General features: G+C 33.0%; 1 protein-coding gene across 1 annotated transcript in view; it reads right to left on the bottom strand.

Moving 5' to 3' along the window:
- Nucleotides 1–25,256, bottom strand: part of LOC127864845 (latent-transforming growth factor beta-binding protein 2-like) — a 177,055-nt gene that overhangs the window by 28,274 nt on the left and 123,525 nt on the right. The window lies entirely within an intron of this gene.

Below are 25,256 nucleotides of genomic sequence, written 5' to 3'. Positions count from 1 at the left end.
TGGTATAATACAACAGTAATAATATCAAACACATATTATACATGATATGTTAGGATATAATGTTTTTTGCTTTGGTTGCATGTGAAATACCACAAAATAGCAGGTACTTGCTCTTACATATTGTAAGATGTCAGATGATGCTTAGAATAAAATCACGGCAATGCTTGCACATAAGTCACTTTATTCATGCTAATTTTCTAACAGCTTTCAAAACGACAAGACAGTAAACTATTTTATGTTTATCATACAACACATCGAAATGTTTAATAAATAAATTTAAGCAGGAATGAATCTGTTGTTTTGGCGTGATGACCGTTTATATAATCGTAAAATTTTTATTTGTGTTGCTTTTGCGACTTACATGTACGTTATCAGGGTACAAATGCTTTAAACTACATGTATATCAGAAAACATTTTCATCACGTCGATATTACCGTAGTTGTGTGATAAAAAAGTGTTTAACAAATAAACATAACATTATTAATAACTATTAGACAGATCAACTTATTAATGTGTAAACATGGACTTGTAAATTTGATAAAGATAAGGAAGCTGTTATTTTTAAATGTAATAATCAATCCTATAGATGAGTTGCGTAGAGTTATGTGGATGACAACTGGACTGGGTTATGAAAGTTTATGCTCTGCAAAAGTATATACAATACTTTAAAAGAAATTATTAGTCGGGTCATTATATGAAAAAATACCACCTAACCACCCAAAATTGCAACAAAAGGTTTTTTAACTGATCCTAGTAGGGTAGAATGTCCTCTATTACATATCAAAGTTTACCAATCCACTCAAATCCACTCAAATTTCATTAATTTAGTGTCTTTACCTAGGTTTTGGTGGTCAAATAACACATTAAGATAATATAAAATTATGTAAGTCTATTACGGAACGGAGAAATCCAACATGACATCCAAATGACCGCAACCACAATGACCGCAAGTGCATAACTATTTACTGTAACGTGTGATTCTTTTGACTAATTTTATAATTAGTTTTTCGTGTTTTATTTTAACCCTTTACCACTTAGATACGTATTTTGACGTAATTGTAGTTACTTAGAATGTTTAATCTAATTAAAGACCTTTCTTTCTACATTCAAGTTTAAAGACTTTATTTCCAACCCTTAGATACTGATGAGCAGCAAACAGCATAACACCTGAGGCTGTTCTTGTTTTATAGTGTTTGCAATAGCCATTTTCACTTTGCATCTGAGTGGGAAAGGGTTAAATATTAATCCCCAGTAAATCCTTGTATGCAAATGTCCGATATTGAAGGGTAAGCATGATAAACAACAAAATATCAATACAGATAACCATTGTACAAACATATCAGACTTACGTGCGCTTAACTTTGCTTCATACTTGTTTGTTTTTAAGGTTATGTCAACAATGCCATTCTTTTGGGCCCATATACGGAAATGATGAGATTTGAGAAAAATGCAGCGGGTTTTGTGGAACCTATTGTCCTGGGTAAAGATAGAGATTTGTTGTAGATGTCTTTTCCCTTTGCCGCTGATAATGTTGACAACAATATGATCACAATTGACGGCAACGGTCTTTTCATGGGATGGATGTCATTGCATCTATAACCACCGGAACGCGGACGAACTTTCTGTTTCCGCCAAAACAGACCTCAGAGCTGATCACAAGATATAAGACAACAATTCCTATCTTCGAGTACCGGTTGGCAAGGCATGTTTATATGATGTAGTATTATGGTACCTGTCGCGATTTCTAGATTATGACAAGAGGGCCTATATTTATTTGGAAGTCTTCTTCAGCTTCAGACAGGCAACACTGAACTGGCAGGAACTGATACATATTTTGCATCAGAGAAACCAGCACCTTTGGCAGTCGTAAGTCAAATTCTAGCCTATGATCACTGTACTCTGGGGACAGCTCGTCCATTCTGTCAACCTTAGACTTTGCAACCTTTCCATGATCCTTGTACTGGAAGGCTGCCAAAACCACCATTGAAGCGTCACAAGGTAGTTGCCTGAAAAACAATGTTCTGAAGTCGGTTTGAGTTCATGAACCCATGAACTTCCAAGGAGCCATTGGATTCCTCATGGAAGGAACCGGTCTCAAAAAAATTACTTGAGACTGTCTATGGGGAAAATGCAAGTGTGCACATTATGGCAGAGAAAGCTGTCCAGAAGGCTTTGTTGGGCCATTTTCTTGTTGAAAAGTGCCAACACAGACAGCTTATAGCCGAAGGCAGATCTCTAGATTCAGATACTGCTGGAACAGGCACAGAAGTTGTAGTCTTCCCTTCTTAGGGGCAAGTCGACGCTAGCTGATGCTAAATGTTCTGTGATTTTGATCAAACACGAGGCGGCTACATAGAATAGAAAACATGAACTTGACAAAACATCAAAAACGAGCCAATTATGGAATTATCAGCTTATGGTAAGCATGGCAAGGATGTTTATCAAGGCGGATCGTACTGGATGTATTTGCAGGGAGTATCCAATTGTCCATCCGTCTTTGCTGCAGCTGGGCACTTCACTTACCTGTGATCTGATTATTGCTATCTGCAGCAAATTATCATCCTAGACGAAACGCACCCAGACGTTTATCGAAAGTTTGTTGATAGTTTTCATGTTGTTCGTAGGAGCAATCAGGGCTTGGCTGGGCTAAGTAGTGATATTGTCATTGGGCAAACATTGATGAGGTCTCTTAAGAACACAAGTGGTCTAACTCACAGCAGTTGGATGACCGAGGAAATGCAAACCCGTTGGACCCTATCTTCACTTGAAACATCCGAGTACAAATGTGGGATGCAGGATTTCACAAACTTGATATATACTACAAGCCCACAACACAAAGACTCAACTGCGGCGCGCACCAAAAGAAATACTTCTTATCTTGATAAAATCCGAAGACAGATTACAAACTGCTCATCCTACACAGCTGATCCTACTCTAAGAAACATTGTCAGTTGGATTGTGGGTGGCTGTGTCAGATGTGAAAGTGCATGCATTTCAGGAGGTTGGGAACAAAAACGTAGGATTTATCATAGGAAAGTCGGCATTTGCTTATAAATTCAAGAGAAACGACAGAGCAGCCAATACTCTTGGGAATATATCCGCTGTTAATATTGCTAAAGACCGTGCATTTAATCACGCTTTTCTGTTCCAGCGTTTCAAGGTAATGTCAAAATCTGGAGATCTTTCCCTTAAAAGACTCCTCCCCTCTTTGAAGCCAAGAACATACTTTGTAAAGCAGACAAGCCTCAGATCATTCAGGCAATTCGAGATCATGCTGAAAACACATCAAGTGATGCTGTAATAAACTGTATTCCTGAAACAGATTGTTTCGTGCTTGATGGTTGCTGTTTGCTTTATCGTACAACATGGAAAAATGGCGAGTCTTATGACTTTTTGTTTCGTGGCAAAAATAAGACAGGCATGATTGCTCTGATCAGCAACGAAAACGCGTTGGAAAATTTGAGTAGCTACATAAATCTTTATAACACAAGCTGAGAAAATATGTCCCAATTAAAGTTCGGCCTAGTTCAAAACTTGGGGTTAAACTAGGCAATTAGTTCAAATTAATGTTTAAAGGCTAGTGAACATTTTAGGCTACAATTATCTCCCGATCTGCATGAAACTGGGTAAGAATCTTTTTTCCGAAGCAACACTTAAAAAACATGCACTGAACTTCACCCCGAAGAGTGATTGCTATTTTAAAGTTGATTATGTCACAATTACTTTTGGACACCACACGCAAAATAAAATGCTGCACTTATAGTATTTTCTTAATTCAATTATATCTAGAATAGATCTATACTCAGTAATGTTTTCTTATCACGTTAGAATGTCTTTCGTGCACATGGTATCGTAATCGACTCTAATTTTCGCTGATTACGGTTGTTTTTTATCCTCTGTGCTTAATGCAATGATCCATGAAAACATTTATTAGACTATTCTGATTGCAAAACCGAAAGCGTCACTTACAAATATACATAATGTGCGTACTATTCTTATGAAATATCTATTTGTTGTCACAGTTTCAATCAGCAATGATGATACAACATTGCACACTTTTGGAACACATATTCAGACAGTTCAAAATAAGCTTCAAACAAATCTTTCCATTGTAAATGGATGGTGCTATACTAATAACATGATTATTAATCCACTCAAAACTACTTATATGGTATTAGGGTCGAAACGGAAAGCTAAAAAAAATTCTAAAACAAAAAATTTCAGATACGGTGATCAAAACAGTAAATTGTCAAAATCTGATTGGGTTTATTTTGACAATACTCTATCCTCGAAACCACACATTAACAGCGTTTGTTAAAAAATGTCGTCTCGAATGTTTCTTCTGCAAAAATTAAAACCATATTTAACCCTTGAAATGCGTAAGCTCTTCTATAATGGTCATATCTCACCTATATACGACTACGCATGCGTTACCTGGAGTTCGGCAACCAAAACGGAAATAAATAGAATAGTCATTAGAATAGTCATTAGAATAGTCAAACTACATAAGCGTTGTGATGACATATTTTAAATAAAAAGTACAAAACCAATTCAAAAACCCTATTTAAAGATCTAAAATGGTTGACTTTTGAACAGCGTAATCACTATTTCACGTCAGTTATTGTATTTAAAGCATTCCACAATCAACAACATACATACGTGATATTTTGACACCTTCAAACAATGATCACTATAATTGCGATCTTGCGAAAAGGGGGATTTAAAGCTTATGCGAAGACCCAAAACAAACTATTTCAAACGATTGTTTGAATTTTCTAGCACAAGAAATTTGGAATTCGTTACCCGAATCTTTACGTGAAAATAACATTTTAATGACATTTAAGAAAAAACTAAAAGCTTTTCTTTCTACCACACTTTATGAAATAAACTGAACATGCTTCATGTCTTTTTTTTAGTAAATAAACTTAGTTTAATGTTTGAATACTGTTCTTGCATAAGTGGTTATTGTAGTTTTATGTCTGTCATTTGTTTTCAATTATTATTATTATTATTATTATTATTATTATTATTATTATTATTATTATTTTATTTTTATTTTTTTATTATTATCAGTGTCGCCTATTTCGTTGTTCTCTTACCTGTTCATAAGTCTGTCTGGTTGAAGTGAGGTTTAGTGAATGTTGAATCAAATGCTAAGCTGTGTGTTATTCCCCATAGAAAACATATGTTTATCATCGTGTACATGCTGTACTGTTGTTTCGTTAGTTCAAGATCACATCATGCCTTACCAAATTTGTGTGCATTGTGTAACTGCTGGTATTACTAGTTTCTTGTGTTTTATCATTACACTTATTGTTTGCTTTCCAATATAATTTCAACTGAATATTCGCTTAAGTTATCAAATGACGCCAATGTTTATTATATGCTCATTCACAGATTTAACTTACATGTAACATTCCACTGACTTTTTGCATTTATCTGAAACGTATTATGACATTGACCTTTTACCTTGGAATATTAGCATTGAACGTGGCTCATTCTATGGTAACAATGGACATACACAATTACATAACGGCAATAAAAGATAGAGACCATTAACCTCGAATTTAGTAGCAGTGACATAAATCGTGCATAATCAACACATTTGCATTTTATGTTTTTACCAAGTTCTTATTAATTATTCCCAGTGAATTTTAGAATTGTATTGCAGACGGACGGACGGAAGGATATGCAGAACGACAAACGGACAAACATAAATAACGTTAAGATCCGAAAATGTTAATTCTGCAGCAAATTTATTTTGTAAACATTTTGTTGGCACGAATTGTGACTGAATTTTTTTTAAATTAAAATATACATGACCTGAGCAACGATTTCAACATACAAGTTAAAACTCAGTGTAATTGATAAGTTTGCCAGGATATGTCAATATCAAAACGCTTTTTCTTCTCTATATATGAATGATATCAATGAAATGTTGTTATAACACACGTGTTACAGAAAGTGTGACCTGTGCGATATTTCATGGGTGTTGGGCTAACGTCGATTTAAGCAAAACAAAAGTATCAATACAAAACTTTATTATAAAATATGTATATCAGTATGACATAAATCATTACTTCATGAGTTTAATAACACGCACATAAAGCACGATTTAGTTTTTATGTTCAATAAAAAAACACGCAAAACATAAGTATATATTGAATAACGTGAAATGTACGGTTGGGATCTTCTATCACTACCAATAAGTTCTAATGTCTGTTTAAATCGCAGCATGTGTTCTGTGTTGAAGCGTTCCGTCTACAGCTTGCTCAGTGAGGTTGTCATGACCATCATAAGCAGCATGAATGGTGCAGCCAAGATCATCATACCTACAACAAACATTGTTTTGATATCATATTATCGAAAAGCAGGTGCGCTATTCGTGTCCTAATTGTTATAGTTATAATCGTAAACACATAAATCCCTAAATAATATATCAAAGTCACGCGCTTCCGTTCTAAATTCTTACAAAATTGAATACAAATATATACACAAGGCACCATATTGTATCGCTACATGGTATTTTTGTCGATTTCAATATATTATTAGAAATAATCTATAATAAATACATGAGCATTAAATTGCACTGACAATATTAATTATAACAATAACATCAGTTTACAAAAAAAAACAAGTAAAAATTCATGAGACCTCCCTTTGCCATTCGGCACGAATATAAACTATTTAGACAGTTTACTGATTATCAACTAGTAGACGCTCGTCAATCCTGGATTGAATAGATCAACAATGCGTTTTTATTTAGAAGTAAGTACTAGAGAAAACGTTGCGATTTATTTAGCGACCTTAAACAAACATCAATTGCAAAACATTAAGGCATCGCGAGCTATAATTATAACATTTTAATAAATATTAAACTATACGACATTTGTCTTGCTCTCTCTGAATTTATCATAAATGAATATCAATAAAGAATACAATTCTGATTTGGTTAACTCTTTGTCAAGGAAACTATTTCCGAAAGCCCGTAATCCGTTTAGTTGTCTTATTTAATAGTTAATATTACCTGAACTACATGCCGTCTCGTCGGTGTTGGCGGTATACCCGGTGTTGCATTCACACTTGGTGGATGTACAAGTGTCAGCGTTAGAAGTAACGTTGCAGTCATTGTTGGCAGTGCACGTTCCCTTAAGAGATTCGGACGCAATAGATGATAAATAGGGCATTAAGGGAACAGATTGTTCACACATCATAATTTTCAACCAGCTATAACAAACACAGTCCCTTGTCACATATAATTGCATTGTCCTCCAAGACAGGGAATGCGTGCTACTGCGTGAAGATTACAATGAATTTGATTTATATATTATTATTTTATGGTTAATACACTCAATGATTTGCTTTGCGTTGTATGTATTGTATAGTGTAAATTGTAATCTAATCATGTACAGAGAAGTTGTTTTGTCAGTAACGTGGGAAGTCATTACCTTCAAGTTTAATTAGGTGACATGTTTATGTCCTTACTTAGGATGAACAAAATAACCCTTTAAAGGGGCCTTTTCACAGATTTTTGGCATTTTTTTTAACTTATTCATTAAATGCTTTATATTGATAAATGTAAACATTGGATCGTAAAAGCTCCAGTAAAAAATCAAGAAAAAAATTAAAAAAAGGAAAAGAACATTGCCCGGAGCAGGTTTCGAACCAGTGACCCCTGGAGTCCTGCCAGAGTCCTGAAGTAAAAACGCTTTAGCCTACTGAGCTATTCCGCCGAGTACACATTCGTGACGTATTTTATACCTTATATAAGCAATCTTCGTAGTTTCACAAAATTTAACGACAAAAACCGAACTCTCCAAATTATTCAATCGTTTCGCGTTGCAACGCTTTATAATTTTTAGGTTTTAAAATCGTCAAAAGATGCATATAATGGCTATATTAGAGCATGGTTAATGTTCAGTATTACTGTTTCCTCACAAATATCATAACTTAAACGAAAACTTACGAATCTGAAACAACTTTTTTTCAATTTTGTCAATTTACCAAAGCGTGAAAAGATCCCTTTAACAATATTAACATTTGATTCGGTGCACTGAAGGTGTCTGAAGACGTAATCAAATCGATTCATGTTTATATAATGCGCTGAAATATAGCCAAACATACCTATGCAAGCTGTTTCAGTGGTGTTTGCTGTATAGTTGGCTTTACACGCACACTTGGTTTTTGTGCAAACATTAGCGTTTGTAGTGCCAATTTTTTAAGATTATATTTATATCATGAGATTTCTAAGTTGACATATTTTTCTACTGAGTTAATATATATACATTCTACATTATACAAGAACATTTACCTGGTGTATTACGTTTAATTAGCTAATTTTAGCAACCCCTTTTCAAAATGATTTTAAGGGACATCATGACTGAATAAATATAACATCATCGAAAACAATATAACCAGGAACAGATTCATTGAATGTAACAATGCCCTTACAGATATTTATATAAATTATCGGTTTACTGTTTCACATTTGTTTACTTTTGCATATAATATTACATACTTTGCATTGGGCTATCGTCCCTTACCTAAGCAAGCCGTGTGGCCAGCATTTGCTACGAACCCATGATTACACGTGCAAAGATTATTAGTGCACGTGTTCGCATTGGGGGTCCCTGTGCAAGCTGCATCATTTGCGCACGCTCCTGCCAATTCACCGGCAGCTAAAATATAGCAAGTTTATGACTGATACAAATATGAACATTGGTTTTAAACACTATGAGTTCTTTAACACGGAGCGATCATTATTTATAAAACAATTTAACACACGCGTATACTTAAACAATAATACTTCAATAATCTCATTCTCATAATTATGTTTCCTTTAAATGTGTAATATATATAAAGACGTTTTGCTTCTCGCCAAACTTACTACACAAGCACAAGATCAATACACTTAAACAGTAATACTTCAATAATAATTTCATTCTAATAATTATGTTTCCTTTAAATGTGGAATATGTAAAGACGTTTTGCTTCTCGACAAAATTACTACACAAGCACAAGATCAATACACTTTGAAATTGAATAAAAATTAACCCGAACACATCAATGTTATGTGAGTTTCACTAACTTGATTATAAAATATATTTATGTTTTAAAACGTATTACATTGTTGGTACAGGTTCAATTGACAATTTAGTTTCCTTCTCCTACCTGAAAATGCGGATCCCACAAGGCCCAAAAGCACAACGATTGTGCAGATATGTCCTCTGGCAGACTGTAATGTGCAATCGTATGTCATTAAAATATGTTTGTCAAGTAATGAACTGCAAGTGCGATATCAAAACAATGGGAATCAAGTCATCAGATGTAGATAAGATGTGTTCGCCGAACAATTTCTAATTAAAAAGCACATAACAATTAAACGAAATGATTATGTGGGGTTACGTCCGATATATATGATTTAGATTGATACCACTCTTTAGGCAATATATACTTCTTAATTGTATAACTAGTCAAATGCATACTTACTTTTATATTATAAATCTCACACAGGATACACGTATTAACATTTTGAATTGTATTGTTTTCATTGTAAATGAAATAAATCAAAAAGACTGCCTTAATTATAACGCACTAATGTTTAAATTTATCAAGATTTTCCGGAAATACATGGTTGTGTGCTTTCCATTGACCTCCCCAAGGCGGTGAAATATCTTTAATAATGATTGTACGTCTCATGATATAGGGTATGTCTTGTCGTGCAGTGTATATACATTGGTCATGTAAATAAAATACTAGCAGATAAAAGTTTCTTTTACAAAATTGTTCTAGAGTTTCCTTATTCCTATATATCAAACATATCTATCTAGATCACCAATAGGTAAAAAAAATACATGATATCGAATTGTTTCATGTTACTTATCATAATCTGAAAATAAATAGCGCATCTGCGTTTAACATAACAAACAAGATCGCTTTGCGGAATATTTCCTGCTTTCCTCATTCGCGCTTTTAAATGGGTATATACACTCAAAGCTGGTGTTTATTATATAGATGCAAAACACCTTTACGTGTCCAAATAAATGCGCTGTATACAAATAACCATTCTGATTTGTAAACGACTTTTTTATTTTGTATTATAATTTAATAGATCTTGTTAAGATTTTAAGAGTTTATTAATATGAATATCAAGTACACAACCGTATTGCCGGACTGTTTGAATTTTCATAATTTCCATAATTGCAAATTTCAACAAAAAATACAAAGCTTACTCTACTCAACGCAACTATTTCATTTTGATTGACCCATTAAAATTATGTGCCGCAATTTAAAAGCATAGATCAGGTTTAACACGCCTTACGATCAAAACACGGCGTCAATGTAAACGTACAGTTTTCAATTGTTAAATTGCTTTAACAGGCGATGGTGATAATATTACCCACTTACGTGTATAAATTAGAGTTAAATAATTTGACACTATAATCATGTGCTTTTTAGAAAAACAGACTTTATCGCGTTTTGGTAAATTGACAAAATTGAACAAAAATCATATCAGATTTGCAAATTGTCGTTGTAGTGATCACGTTGACGAGGAAACAGTAATATTTTAACATGCTCTAAAATATCCATTATATGCATCTGTTGACGATTGAAAAACCTGAAAATTATAAAGCGTTGCAAACGCGAAACGATTGAATAATTTGGAGAGTTCTGATGATATCTCCATATTTCACATTTATCAAATGTAAAGCATTTAATTAAAAAATTCAATACATGCCAAAAGCTGTAAAACGGTCCCTTTAAACAAAAGGTTTATAAAACTCATACCAAAGCGAGGTTTATGGTGCAAAAAGTAAGCATACGGATTGGTTCAGCACGTCCTACAACATTGACCTCATGACTGAAAATACAATTGTACCCGCGAGCAAATTTCTACCTTAACCTTTTGAACATTTAAATATACATAGATATTTGTGCGCGAGCTCTCACCAATTATTTAAACGAGCAATTATCGTGTGATTATAATTGATATGTACACTGATAAAAGATAAGGGACGGAATGCGACCAATGAAGCAATTTAGTATCATACAAGCTTACAGTTTCACGTTATGTTCGTCAAAACATGTAATCCACACGCGTAATATGACCCGAATTTCAAGTGTCATTTTGTAGTGTTAAGAAAAATAACGATCTGTTTGCAAAAAGAAAAAAAAGGAACATGCTAGAGGATTTTATCGAAGTCTAGCCTATTAATAAATACATATTTATTATCGTGTATACAGACAACTTTCATCAAAGCTAGGTAATTATGTTAATTATGAACGGAATGTTTGTGCCGGTTACTTCAAATAAACCGTCTGCAACAATGTATCCATGAATTTCGTTAGGCGGTAATTATTTTCTCTACTGATGTCGATGGTTATTTTAGACGCACAGACGGCGGGACAAGATCTTAACCGCGCATGCTCTGGACACTTAAATTGAGATTGGATTGAAGGAACGCCAGCCGTCAATCAAACCAACTGATCAGCCAATTTGATACCGAATTATTATAATGGCATGACGATTTTGTTAGTAAGTATGTGTTTGTTTTTAACACACAACTAAGAATTAAAATAACCTTAATATTTACTAGTGTCTGTAGTAGTGCAATGTTGCACACAAAAAAAAAGTATATTTGCCATTGCTGTTTCCACCGGTAAAATGGCCTTTGATTTGTTTTGCCAGAATGTCGGTCAATCAACTGAATAAAGTTAAATAAACAGTTTTACGATTTATGTTCGTCGTCTTGAATCAATTACGCAACATATAGTTATCATGCTCTTGGGCGGATAGGCATCAAACACATATAAAATGTATAGAGTGGAAATTTAATACATTCTTACGGATTATGTTAAGATACAACAATCACATTTCAATGGATCGCGAACTTCTATTGTGACCATGCAGTGCAAATGAAAGAAGATCAAATGACAATTGAAATTAATAATTGTACAAAAACAAATATGAAGATGAGCGCAGCAATATGAAGGTTACCAAACATTTTTAATTATTTTATGCGCATATTTTTTAAATCTCTTTTTAGTTGTATGCGTTTATATACAATTAACAAATCCCTGCGTGTATCGCATGTTTGGCAAACTAAAACAGTACAAAATAGCAATTAAAGCACGTTTAAATCGCGTTTTCGATTTATTTAAATCTTTAATAAAACGGATGCAATACTTTGTACCAAAATACGTCAATCATGTCCGTCTATTGAACCTTTATTAATTGACATTTTAATCCATAAGTCTATATAATGATTACACTGATTGGACCAATGCAAAGTTTGCAAGACATAGTCGATATAATAAGTATTCAAACATAAAAAACAAGCCATTAAATGTCGTTCATTTACCTTACCTTGCATTAACTTGCATCAACTTGATTTTTTTAATTTTCGCGTGGATTTTGAAAGTTGCTAATTTTCTATTGACATAAATTAATTGTCTATAGTTGTTTATAATACATAACGGCTGATCAATATTTATAGCGAAAATAACAAGAACATTATTTGAAAATTAGCAATACGCTTATCTTTCAAATTAAACTAGCAGTTTTATAAACATTAAGAGACCATATAATAGGAATGGCAGAATTGTGTTTGTCATATAATTTTCATATTTCCTGCTGATAACCACAATGTTTACATTCCAATTTTTTTTTTAGTTTGAGTGGGTTTTTATCTTTATGGATATTAACAGAAGAACAAAATACATGCAACATACCATCGGTATTACAGAAACAAGGTACTGTAGGAATTGCAGATCTTAATATAAACCAGATTTAAATTTCAATAAGTAATCGGAGTAAATGCATGCATTTTAAAAAACAAACAAATCTTTTTTCATCACATTTGACAATTTGAAGAAATAGTTGTTTTATTTGTGTTTCATCGTTCTAACGTAAGTTGAAAAACATTCTTATTAAACAACTTCAACAACTAAAAATTATGAACTAACTGCTCATTATGTCATGTATATCCAATCATGTTTGAAGGTCACCGCAAATTTAAAAAAAAAAAAACAAGAACACGTGGAAGCCCCTGAATCAGGCAGCGTTAAAACATATTTATTATAAGCAACCACACAATATAATATTAAAGCATGTTAACATTGAAAATTATATCACATAGTCTTTAAGGTTTCTTTGTATTTTTAAAACGATTCTGCAATATTTTAACACCTATAAAACGTTCTGCCCACCCACTTAAACCCTGCATTCGTATATGGCATTCCACCCATGTAACAGTTTTGCGAATATTGCGATTAACATGCTACATGTGCAAGTTTACTCGCAAATGCAAATATGAAACTGAAACTTAAGCGAGATTCGTTTATCAACGAAATTAATCAGTTGTAACACTTTTTAAAAGTACAGCACGTGTGTTGTTATTTAAAACATATATAATATTGTAAGAATTTCATCGGTTCAATGACAGTCTGCTAAATGGGAAGTGTAACGTAGGCATGATTTGTTCGACTGTTTTTACAAATGCGAAATGCTGACAAAGTATTGCAATTCTTAATAAATAACAATATAATGAAATAATGATGACACTAGTATATTACCATTTTTTTCCAATTATTGCTAACGATGTCCAGTCCGCCAGTGAGGCATAACCACACTTTTAATGAATCTTAACGTAGTGTAGTAACAACCAGTCTTAAATAGAACAACACGTATAGACTCTTGATTTTTTTTATCTAACAATTATTTGCTGATGTCCATGATATATTGCAAGATGTTCACATTTACTTTGCTGAAAGTACCATCGCGATGTATTCCATGGCATATCAGCAAACATCCAAAACAAAGCACTAAGCCTCATATGACATCTTAGCAAAGTGTTATAAATTAAGTAAATATTAAAATTGCATACAACCGCAACATGGAAACGAAATCGCCTTACTATATCGAAATTATAAAACAGAATGGATTGTTTAATGACGATAACGACACAGTTTCCGTAAATATGTATTGTACATTGCAATGTTTTGTTTGACATGCATCACTGTAAATTTGAAACTTTCAAGGGCTCAACATCAACTCGTCAAGTGAGCAAACTGCAAAAGTAATTTGCAAGAAAAACAGTATACTTGGATACTGAACAAAATTAATAAAACAGAAAATAAATGGACATTTAATAAAGTCGCACTTGATTAATAAGCGTGGATTTACGTGAACTTGGTTGCCATTAATTTCATACATCGGTACTCGTTTCTTATTTGCAGACTCGTCACACACAAAACGTTTAAAACACGGTAATTGTTAAATAGGTACATACTTTGTAACGATTGAGATTCAACAAGTACTTGCTTCGTGTGTGTTGATGAAAACGTCATACACGAACAAGTTGAACACGACGGTTTGTTGATAAACTTAATTATATTATTTATATGTTTTGTATTCTGTTAGCAATGTGCTGCGTAACACGGATGTAAGGATCTAATGAAAGAGTTAGTTTGAATACGTCAAAGTAAATTTAAACATATTATTGATATTAAATTAGTTCAATTATGAACCGACATCATGCATATAATATAATCTTGTTGCAAAACGAATGAAAGGAGAAATGTTGCGTACACGATATATACATCCAAATATAACAGAATGCGGTGGTGTTCATTTGCATATCTATCTTGGAAATAACGTTGCGAAATCTTTAGGCATTTTAAAAATGCAGGTTGAATTATGGAGGCGCAGGATGCACAAACTACACCACATCCATATATAAGCAACAGATTTACCTATTCAAGCGAGCTCCGAATGAACATAGTAAACTGTTGTGATAAGACTTGCATTATGAATGAGACATTCAATTACAGGATTGGACTGACAGACAATAAGGCTGATAAAAAAAGATTAATTAGAGAATATATGAAAATGCACTTCATTTAATAATAAGTAACACTCGTTATTCTTATCGGTCATTTGTATAGTGCTTTATTTTAATCTTATTATTCCAAATATCAATAAATATTTATTTTTACGGAAGCATTTTTGAAATATCTCGTTTATGGTAACGCACAAGTGAATATCGTTTTAAAACTCAAGATGGTAAGTTTCAGGGACTAGCCCAGAATAATCCCTATATGATCAGCATGTGTGTGATCCTTACCAACAACAATGTCGCCAGCAACGAGTAATCTAGTATTCGCTGTATCAAAACTTCAAAATATTATTGTTGTGAGATTTAGATATACATTTAGTAATAATGTACAATTATCGTGTAAAACATTCACCATAAAATAGTTTCATGTGTTTCAAAGTGAAACACAGCGAAACTCTTCAGTACCCAAAACTTTTGTTTTAGCGTCAATTCACGTCGATCAACAGCAAACTAACATATGAAAGTTAATCGTGCCTGTTTGGTTGAATTGATACATACATTACATCTCCTCCACTTATTGTATGGTAACCAAGTAAAGTCATCCAAGACACACAAGAGCGATGTACACAAGCCCTGTAAGAAGATGGACAGTCAAATATAATCTCAAAGTCATTCTTGGATTGTTCAGTATTGCTGTGTGTCTTGTTAAATCTATGTTACTAGACCACATCTAGCTTTGAAATTTTGGCTATAGCTATAAGGACAATCGATTGTTTATGTGTTAACTTTATCTTTTGAGCCGTCTCTCTCTAAACGATTAAACAATAGTGTCTGACAATATTCTTAAGTGTTTAATAACTGGCATGACGAAGATAAATGCTTAAATATCATTTCGATTGAAAAACAATCCAAATATATTAAAAAACAAATATATGTTTAATCGCCATCCATAATTTGGAAACTACGTGTATTATTAATATAAGATCTACAGCCTGAATATTCAAGTGACATTAACGATGAAACAATTACATATAAAGTTAATAATGAAAATTTATAGGCATTAGGCTTTGACATGATTAGATGATTAAAAAAAAGGTCAGAAGCAATATTTTCTGGCAATGAATTTAGAATTATCTGAGATAGTATTCAAAAACAGAGATCTTATCGTGACATTAACATATCAAGTGATGTTCCAGTCCAGTTATCAATGTATTTAAAAAAAAATTTTGAATATTGCAAACCGGTCAACTTATTAATGGCACTATCAGGTTATGACCAGAAGGTTTTAATATTCAGTTGTTTCACGGGTTACAATCCAATATGCATGTTCTCGCTGGACTTGGGTTAGAAAAGTGATAAAGCAAATTTAAAATTGTGGTAATTGAAGCTTTGAACTCATTAAAATGATGTTAACGTATTGTTCAGTTATTAATTTGTTTGTGAACATATATGAAGATTAAAAAATGCTGAAGCTTAATTTTGAAACAGTTTGGGATAATTTTCACCGTCTAAAGATTATAGACACACGCGTTTAGTCTCGCTACTAATTAAAACGGGTTTCTGTTAAAAAAGATTTAACAAGTTGTGTTAGTGAAACACTATGCCCCCCATATATTTGAGATTTGACTTTGAAGGATGACATTGACATTGAGCTTTCACCATTCAAAATGTGCAGCTCCATGAGATACACATGCATGCCAAAAATCAAGTTGTTATCTTCAATATTGCAAACGTTATGGCCAATGTTAAAGTTTGACACAAACAAACCAACAAACAGACAGGGCAAAAACAATATGTCCCCCAGTATAGACTGGTGGACATAACAAGAGCACCGCATAACGGGTGCCACGCTCGGCTGCGGTAGCAGTTTTGAATAAATGAATGCTTGTCAGATTTTTTTAAAGAGGTCACAGTGACCATGACCTTTGACCTAGTGAACCCAAAATGGGTGTGGCGTGTACAACTCATCAAGGTGCATCTACATATGAAGTTTTAAAGTTGTAGGTGAAAGCACTTTGATTTTAGAGCCAATGCAAAGGTTTTAGCACGACGCGGACGGCAGACGTCAGACGGCGGACGACGAGCTGACAATGACAATACATCAGGTTTTCTCCGAAAACTGCCGAGCTAAAAAGAGCATTTATGTTTTTATTTTTAATTCATGTTGATGACAATTTGAAGAGATATTTGTGAGTGTTTTTTTATTTCATCCTCTTAACGGAAATCGAAAATCATTGTATTATCACTTCTGGTATAACTGCGCATTGTATCTACAATCCTGTTTGACGGTCATCGCAAATACAACACAAGAACATGTGAAAGCACTTTGAAACAGAAAGCGTTAAAACATTTATATTTATTTTACGCGTCCCCAAAATATAATATTAAAGCATGTTTACATTTATAAACAAATACCACTTAGTATTTAAGGTTGCTTTTTTAAAAACGATTTTGCATTCTCTTATGACATTCCGCCAATTTTATATTTTTTTCCAAATATCGCGATTCACACGCTAAGTTAACAAGTTAACTCGCAAATGCAAAGATGAAACTGAAATTGAAACGAGGTTTATCAACGGAAACAAATCAGTTTTAACACTTTTTCAAATGACTGACATCAACGTATGTTAATACTTAAAAAACGTTTGCACAATTTAAAAAAGAAGAGGATGTGGTATTAATATGTAGGTAATAAATTGAGAATTGTAATGTAACAATATTTATGTAATACGTTAAAGAAATGATTTACAGTGACTTTTATGCTTTTAAATGGAATTGAATTTAAGTAATTAATTATTGCAATCGCAATTCTTATTGGTACAGATCCATTCATATAAATCCCCGAATTAATGTATTTGAAATTTTCCTAAAAAAGCATGCTGTATCAATCACACAAATAAAAGTCGACTGACTTCATATTCCGTATAAAGCTACTCACTTTTTCCCTAGTCCGCATTACAATACTATCTGGACTATCTCGATTTCATAGAGTTATGTAAAAAGAAAAAAAATGATCTCTCGATAGTTGGAGGTAAATGTAAGGACCACTTACAATGTAAATTACAAATTACATCAAATATCAGAGTTTTAATCAACCTTTAAATCTGCTACTTTTTTGTTGAAGCGACACGATCACTGCAAGCGCCACTATATAATCCTCATCAATCTTTAAACAATCGCAGTTTTGTTATCAAAAAACTAGTATTCCTAATCAGCAACATATGAACACCCGAGACTAAGTATAACAAAAAATTACAGCGCTTCAAAAACAAATCAAATGTAAAATTCATACAAGTATATCCAAAGTCTTACAAATGTTAAGAACCGCCATAATTATGGTAAACCACACTTTTTTAAAATATTGTTATATTGTAATGTATATTTCATGTATAACATGTATATATCATCCGAATTCATTCCTCATCCGAATATCGATGCACATTATTTTTGTTGTTCACATTTTGTCTATACAGTGCACTGCATTTAGCAAGATAATGTTCTCCAAGATCTAATATATTTATATATTTGTATTAACCTTGTGTTTAGTCCATTATATGTTGTTTGTTGTGAGAATAATCCAACATATTCGAAATTCCTGCACTGTCAAAATAGTTGCAGCAATGTATATTAATGACGTCATACGTAGGAATATGGTGGAGTGTTATTGCATGCATTTGACTTTAAAATAGGCTGTAAAATTATAATATTCACTCCTCTTTTTGTATAAAAAGATGATATTTATTATAACTTGCAAACTCTTCATTTATATTAACTGTTAAAGCATAATAGTTTGCAGGGAACTATTTGGGACGCTGAATGCGAAAGAATTTCTTAAGTTTTCATGCTGCAGCATTTAATATTGTATTGTTATACATGCATATTTAAAGGTGTCTATTGTTTCAAGTCATCAAACTTATTGCCTTCTTTGATTAAGATGTGATATTTATGATGATTGTCGATTTATTATAATTAGAAGTATATTCTTGTTTACATGTAACCGCATTACCTCCATACATGGTGCAGGATGCTGCAGGATTGTGATTGGCTGCAGCTGAAGCTTTGGCTGCAGACAAATCTGCAGCATCCGAAGGGTATATAAGGAGCTTCTCCGCACAGTTTTGGCAACAGTTGCTAACAACAAACATCACTGTTCGATCGATTGAAAACCCTTCCAAAAAGTAAGAAACAAACAGTAATAGATCTACTTCATAAAACATTTTCATTTCACGAATTAGAAGTAATAATCAGAATTTGTTTGTACATTAACTACTAACTACTGGTATTTAAGTAAAAACGAACGTTTTTAGTATTTCATAAAATATCAGTACTATTTATGATATTGACAACCTTAAAGCAGAGCAACTGTTCACCAAACGTCCATCCTTTTTAAGTCAACTCTAGCAGTCTAGAGATATTATTGTATTATATAATGTTTAATGCTTGTCTGAATAAAGATGCATTATGTAAAACGTTAAATGGTCTCCGTCTTGCTTAGAGTTTGTTGCTGGACTCAAACTCAAACTACAATTGAGCGCATAGAGATGAGCAATTGTATCTTACATGTAAGGTAGCTTACAATATTGTTTCTTTAGCAACACCTACTGAAGCATTTGAGAAGCTTGTTTGCAGTGAGTACGGATGATCCATGTTTACACATGAAGTCTTCATGATATCGTTTGCAATAAGTACACAAATCAGATGGTGTACATATATTTTTAAATCACTGTTAGACTTCGCTATTGGAGTTGATTTTAGCATACGTTATTAGTCAATATTAAAGAAAATACAAACTATTGAAATTAATTATTTGATAAGTTACATCTCAATTTTTGTATAACCATTTATGTGAATGATTGTTTATCGACTTTGAGGGACTTTGCTATCATGTTTTAGCTTCGTTCTCATGAATTACTTATTAAGCCATTTTACTAAGGCATTCTTTTGCGTCCAGTTGTGGTCATTACTGTTTCAATTGTGTGTTTTAAACTAGTTTCAATCGCTCTACATTTTAAACATGTGGGGGTAATTTACGTTGTTTCCGTATAGTTGAGATCAATCGTGTTTCTGATTTTGACAATTAGTATTTGGGTATGATGTGTTGGCCCTCTGGCGATGTTGCGTATGGTCCCGTTTTTATTGTTTGATACCCACATTCATTAGAATGACATGTAAGTTCGTGCACATGCTTTCTTAATACCGTTGTTGCCAGTAGCCCAGTGTCCATCAAGAATACCAGCCGACATTAAAAACCATGTAATAATGAAAATATGATACACTTGATTCTGTTCAAAGCTTATTGAATATTTGTTTATAACTATATCTCTAAAGGTCGCTTGCAAAGTTGTATATAAACAATTCAACGAATACATTGCAATTTAAAGAATGTTTTGACGACGTACATGAACATTTACTCACATATTTTCGTTAGCAAGCCTAATGCATACATAATGAATTGTTGTGTTCAATAATTTGGTATTTGGCCATGTTAGTGACCGAATGCACTTATTCTAATGCACCCATGTTATATGTTTATCTTCAAAGTTAAATAAAATAGTTTTTCGCGAATTGTTTGTAGATATTTCTTCAAATTGCTTCATTTTGTAAAAACAATTAACAGTTACAGGTTTAATGAACAACGTTTAAATTTGTATTTAACTCAAACATTTACAATTTGCCAGAAAGCGTCAGTAAAAGACGACGCCATTTACGACAAACCATTTAACCTTCATATTAATAAGCGGACATTAATCGCTATATATACCGACATGTTTGTGTGCCAATACACGCAATATTTCATGTATTGGCTGTTTGTCCGAGAAAACACTTGGATGTTTATTGTATTTGATCACCTTCGATGTCAGTGCTCTGGCAGTGTGAGGAGTCCCGGTACAGTCCGCATCATCAGTATAATGTCCGTCAAATGCCCAAGAACATTTTTCCAAACTTAATTAAATACATTCCAAACTACAAGACACTATAATGAAATTGTTAATAGTCTGTAAAGCGATAAAACAACAAATCGAAATTATTAATAACTATTCGAATTACATTATTCGTTGCTATCCGCGTGTTTCTCCAAGTATGATAACATTCAATGCACTGACATAACGTGCATGCACTGATTCAGCTGAAAGTTGATGATGCTATTGCAGTCATTTAATGCACAAGTTGAGCAAATAAAAATACCACTTCCTATCAAATTGTTCATGTAATATGATAAGCGACTACTGTGGACACAATTTTATCATCGACTAGTTTGTATGATGGAGAGTGTAAATCGTAATACAATTAATTTAATTACTAGGTGTTGGTCAGTAGTCGTTGAACATTTACTAATGGTATAAATAACTATAGCCTATAATCTTGTAAAAGTTTCACTTAGGGATGTGCATCATTGTCAATTTAGGTAGTGTTTATATTTTCGGCACCAGAATGTGGCGTTAGTTATATGCGTTTATTTGGTCCCATAAATAATTTGCTTCTTAGTGCCAATATGTAAATAGTTCAATGTTTGTGCATAAATTTGAGTTATACTCCTTTGCATGTTGTATTATTAAAGCAGCACAATGTTTATCGCGTAGTATCCAATGGATGCAAAAGAAATTTAAGAAAAATCTGATAAGTACTGCTAAGACCATTTTTGTCCGTGTTCTTAAACTGATATAGGGTTTGAAAGCCTTCTGTCTTTAGACAGTTTTAACTGCAATCCGTTCATAAATAAAGTAAGTTAATTTATGACGAATTCAAGTTGCGCAAATGAAAATGACACTTCCTATCAAATTGTTCAGGTATTATTATAAGCGACTACTGTGGACACAATTTTATCATCGACTAGTTTGTATGATGGAGAGTGTAAATCGTAATACAATTAATTTAATTACTAGGTGTTGGACAGTAGTCGTTGAACATTAACTAATGGTATAAATAACTATTGCCCATAATCTTGTAAACGTTTCACTTAGGGATGTACATCATTGTCAATTTAGGTAGTGTTTATATTTTCGGCACCAGTATGTGGCGTTAGTTATATGCGTTTATTTGGTCCCATAAATAATTTGCTTCTTAGTACCAATATGTAAATAGTTCAATGTTTGTGCATAAATTTGAGTTATACTCCTTTGCATGTAGTATTATTAAAGCAGCACAATGTTTATCGCGTAGTATCCAATGGATGCAAAAGTAATTTAAGAAAACTCTGATAAGTACTGCTAGGACCATTTTTGCCCCTGTTCTAAAACTGATATCGGGTTTGAAAGCCTTCTGTCTTTAGACAGTTTTAACTGCAATCCGTTCATAAATAAAGTAAGTTAATTTATGACGAATTCAAGTTGCGCAAATGAAAATGACACTTCCTATCAAATTGTTCAGGTATTATTATAAGCGACTACTGTGGACACAATTTTATCATCGACTAGTTTGTATGATGGAGAGTGTAAATCGTAATACAATTAATTTAATTACTAGGTGTTGGACAGTAGTCGTTGAACATTAACTAATGGTATAAATAACTATAGCCCATAATCTTGTACACGTTTCACCTAGGGATGTACATCACTGTCAACTTAGGTAGTGTTTATATTTTCGGCACCAGCATGTGGCGTTAGTTCTATGCGTATATATGGTCCGAATTGTAATTTGCTTCTTAAAACCATTTGTGAATAGTTCAACGTCTGTGTATAGATTTGAGTTATACTCCTTTGCATACTGTTATAATAAATAAGCAAAATGTTTATCGTGTTGTATCCAATGGTTGCAAGAATAATTCAAGACAAATTTGATAAGTACTGCTTAGACCATTTTTTCCTGTTCTTAAACTGATAAAGCAGTTTGAAAGCCTTCTGTCTTTAGACAGTTTTAACTGCAATCCGTTCATAAATGAAGTAAATTAATGTATAATGAATTCAATACTACCCGCCACACCTGCCGTATCCGCGCGAGAAAGAGTTGTATAATTAAAGCAAGAGGTTTGAGTTCTCCAACTATATTCATTCACAAATGGAAACATTATGTGAATAACGTGTTAAATGGAATAATTTTGAACAGAGCTTATATAGAAAAGAATCAATAAACAATGTTTGTATTATACGTGTCGCAGAAGAAATTATATATGAATTATTAAAATAGTCCACAATCTGCTGCGTCTAAATGACGTTGTACTGGTCATTCATAATCTGAGGCTATTAATAGATTCGGGAAAACAGCGCAATAGTATAAGGTTATGCTTGTTTATATTCTCAATTATAAACGTTGAACATGAGTTCAACAATAATTTCAGGAATACATTAGACAACAACAAAAATGCTTCAAACTCGCTTAAACCGAATGAAAAAAACAATTAAATATAACAAGAAATATCTGTTTCGTAATCTCGTTCATGCTTCTACAGCGGAGTTAAATTTGATATTTCTGGGAAACGTTCTTTTGTTCTCAACAGATAGCGGCGATCTTTTGTATTTACGGGTGCTAACAACGCAATAGTAGAAGGTTCAGTTTTATTATATTCACAGCTCTCAATTTATAAAACGTTGAACATGAGTTCACCAATTACTACAGGTATACTATAGACAACCTCAAAAATGCTTAATTATCGCTAAAACTGAATATTAAAAAACAACTAAATATAACAAGAAATATCTTTTTAAAAGGTAGTCGGCGTAAATGCTGACTTTGAAATAAAGTTTGCAATTTACGTTTCTAAATAAATAAACGGAAAACAAAAGTTCAACTATTATGTTGTTGTTTTTTCACTTGTAAGTCGCATATTCACCGCATGAAATGTGTGTTATCATTGTCAAACCACAAATTAGTGTAAGTAGATAAAAATTATACTTCGGGAGTGCACATCATATGTGTCCTCCCATGCCTTATTATGAGTATATTTCTTCACTATCGAAATATATCGTATGTTATTATTTGATTTAAACGCAGTTTTCTTTCGACACATTTAAATCACACTTTCATAACCGCGTCATGCGAAAATGGGTCGTATGCGTTTCTTAAACCCAACATGTGCATTTGCGCAGTCTGGTCAGAGGCGATGTTGTTCGCTATAAAATCACTCAATATGTTATGGTCTGAGTATGTATCTCCTGACCAGACTGAGAGATGCGCAGGCTGAGTGGGCTATATATATGATGGGCGCATATGGAATAGGACACATTTTCGCATGACGAGGGTCATTAAACATCTTATTGTGAATTGTAAATGGCACATTTTAGCACATTGCTGTTCGATACAAAATTGAATTAAAAATAGCAAACTTGTAAATAAGGGCAGCCTATCCAGGCATTCAGGAACGATTTCCAGACGTGCTGACAGAGTACAGCAAACATTTGTGGTTGAATAATTAAACGATTTTCCTCTTATCGTGACACTATACTATTTCGGTAATGTTTGTTTTCTCATCTTGAAAGCAAAACTGTGTTTATCGATAGTCAATTATATATTCCTCGGACGATTTCGTGAACGAATACTAACTTGACATTCTGCGATAAGGATTTTAACGCATAATTGTAACTGGGTCAAAATTTGTGTCGTTTGAACATGCAGAGAGTACTCCGGAATTCCTTACACTGAACAGTGCTACATCCTCTGCGCTGAGCACAGTGATGTATCCAAAGTTCAGAGGTTTTATCTGGAATCAGCCTATGAAACATTATAAAATATTCCTGCGTGTCTGCTGGCGTTATGTTAAAGTCATTTAAGGTGAAAAGCTGGGTAAAACAGCTATGCCGAAAAAGCGCATTAGTTCTCTATACCTATGTGTAGGTCAGAATTGTTGACACTGTGTGAACTGCTAGGGTAACACGTATTGCATAAACAACAAAGTACGTGTCAACAGGGCTGTCTTTATGACTACATAATTCGTGAGTAGAAAGTATTGCTAGCAGATTTTTTTTTTGTATTTTCATCAATTATCTTATTGTATATTTTGAATTTGTGTATTGTGTGAAAAATCAAAAGTTTTGTACAGGAAATTTTCATCATGAAATTATATTCTTAGTGCGATATTCCAGAAATATTCATTTAATACGATTGTGATTGCAAATTGTCTTTATATTCAGTTCTCAATACCATTTTCATCATACTGTAAATGCTTTCAGAACGTCCAGAAAGGGCCATGTTGTTGTTATTTTGTCTAAGTTATCTTTATGAAATAAATAGGATGATAAAAAGTGCACACAGATCTCGACCAGTGAGTTAAGACACATTCTTTATAAATTTGAATGGCGTGTGTTCATTTCAAACTTGCGATTAATTTTGAAAAATGAGTTGCGTCTTAAATTATGCAATAGCGAACAACTTCAGTGTCTTCAGCGCTATGATTTTCTATGATCACGAGTGAAGTAAAATCGATATTCCACTAAATCCAACACATTTCCTTTTTTATTTTATGCTTACACATAATTATGTTTGTAT

This window comes from Dreissena polymorpha, chromosome 1 (assembly GCF_020536995.1).
Source record: "Dreissena polymorpha isolate Duluth1 chromosome 1, UMN_Dpol_1.0, whole genome shotgun sequence".
Lineage (NCBI taxonomy): Eukaryota > Metazoa > Mollusca > Bivalvia > Myida > Dreissenidae > Dreissena > Dreissena polymorpha.
Note: the sequence above shows the minus strand (reverse complement) of the source record. Positions and strands in the feature narration are given on the sequence as shown.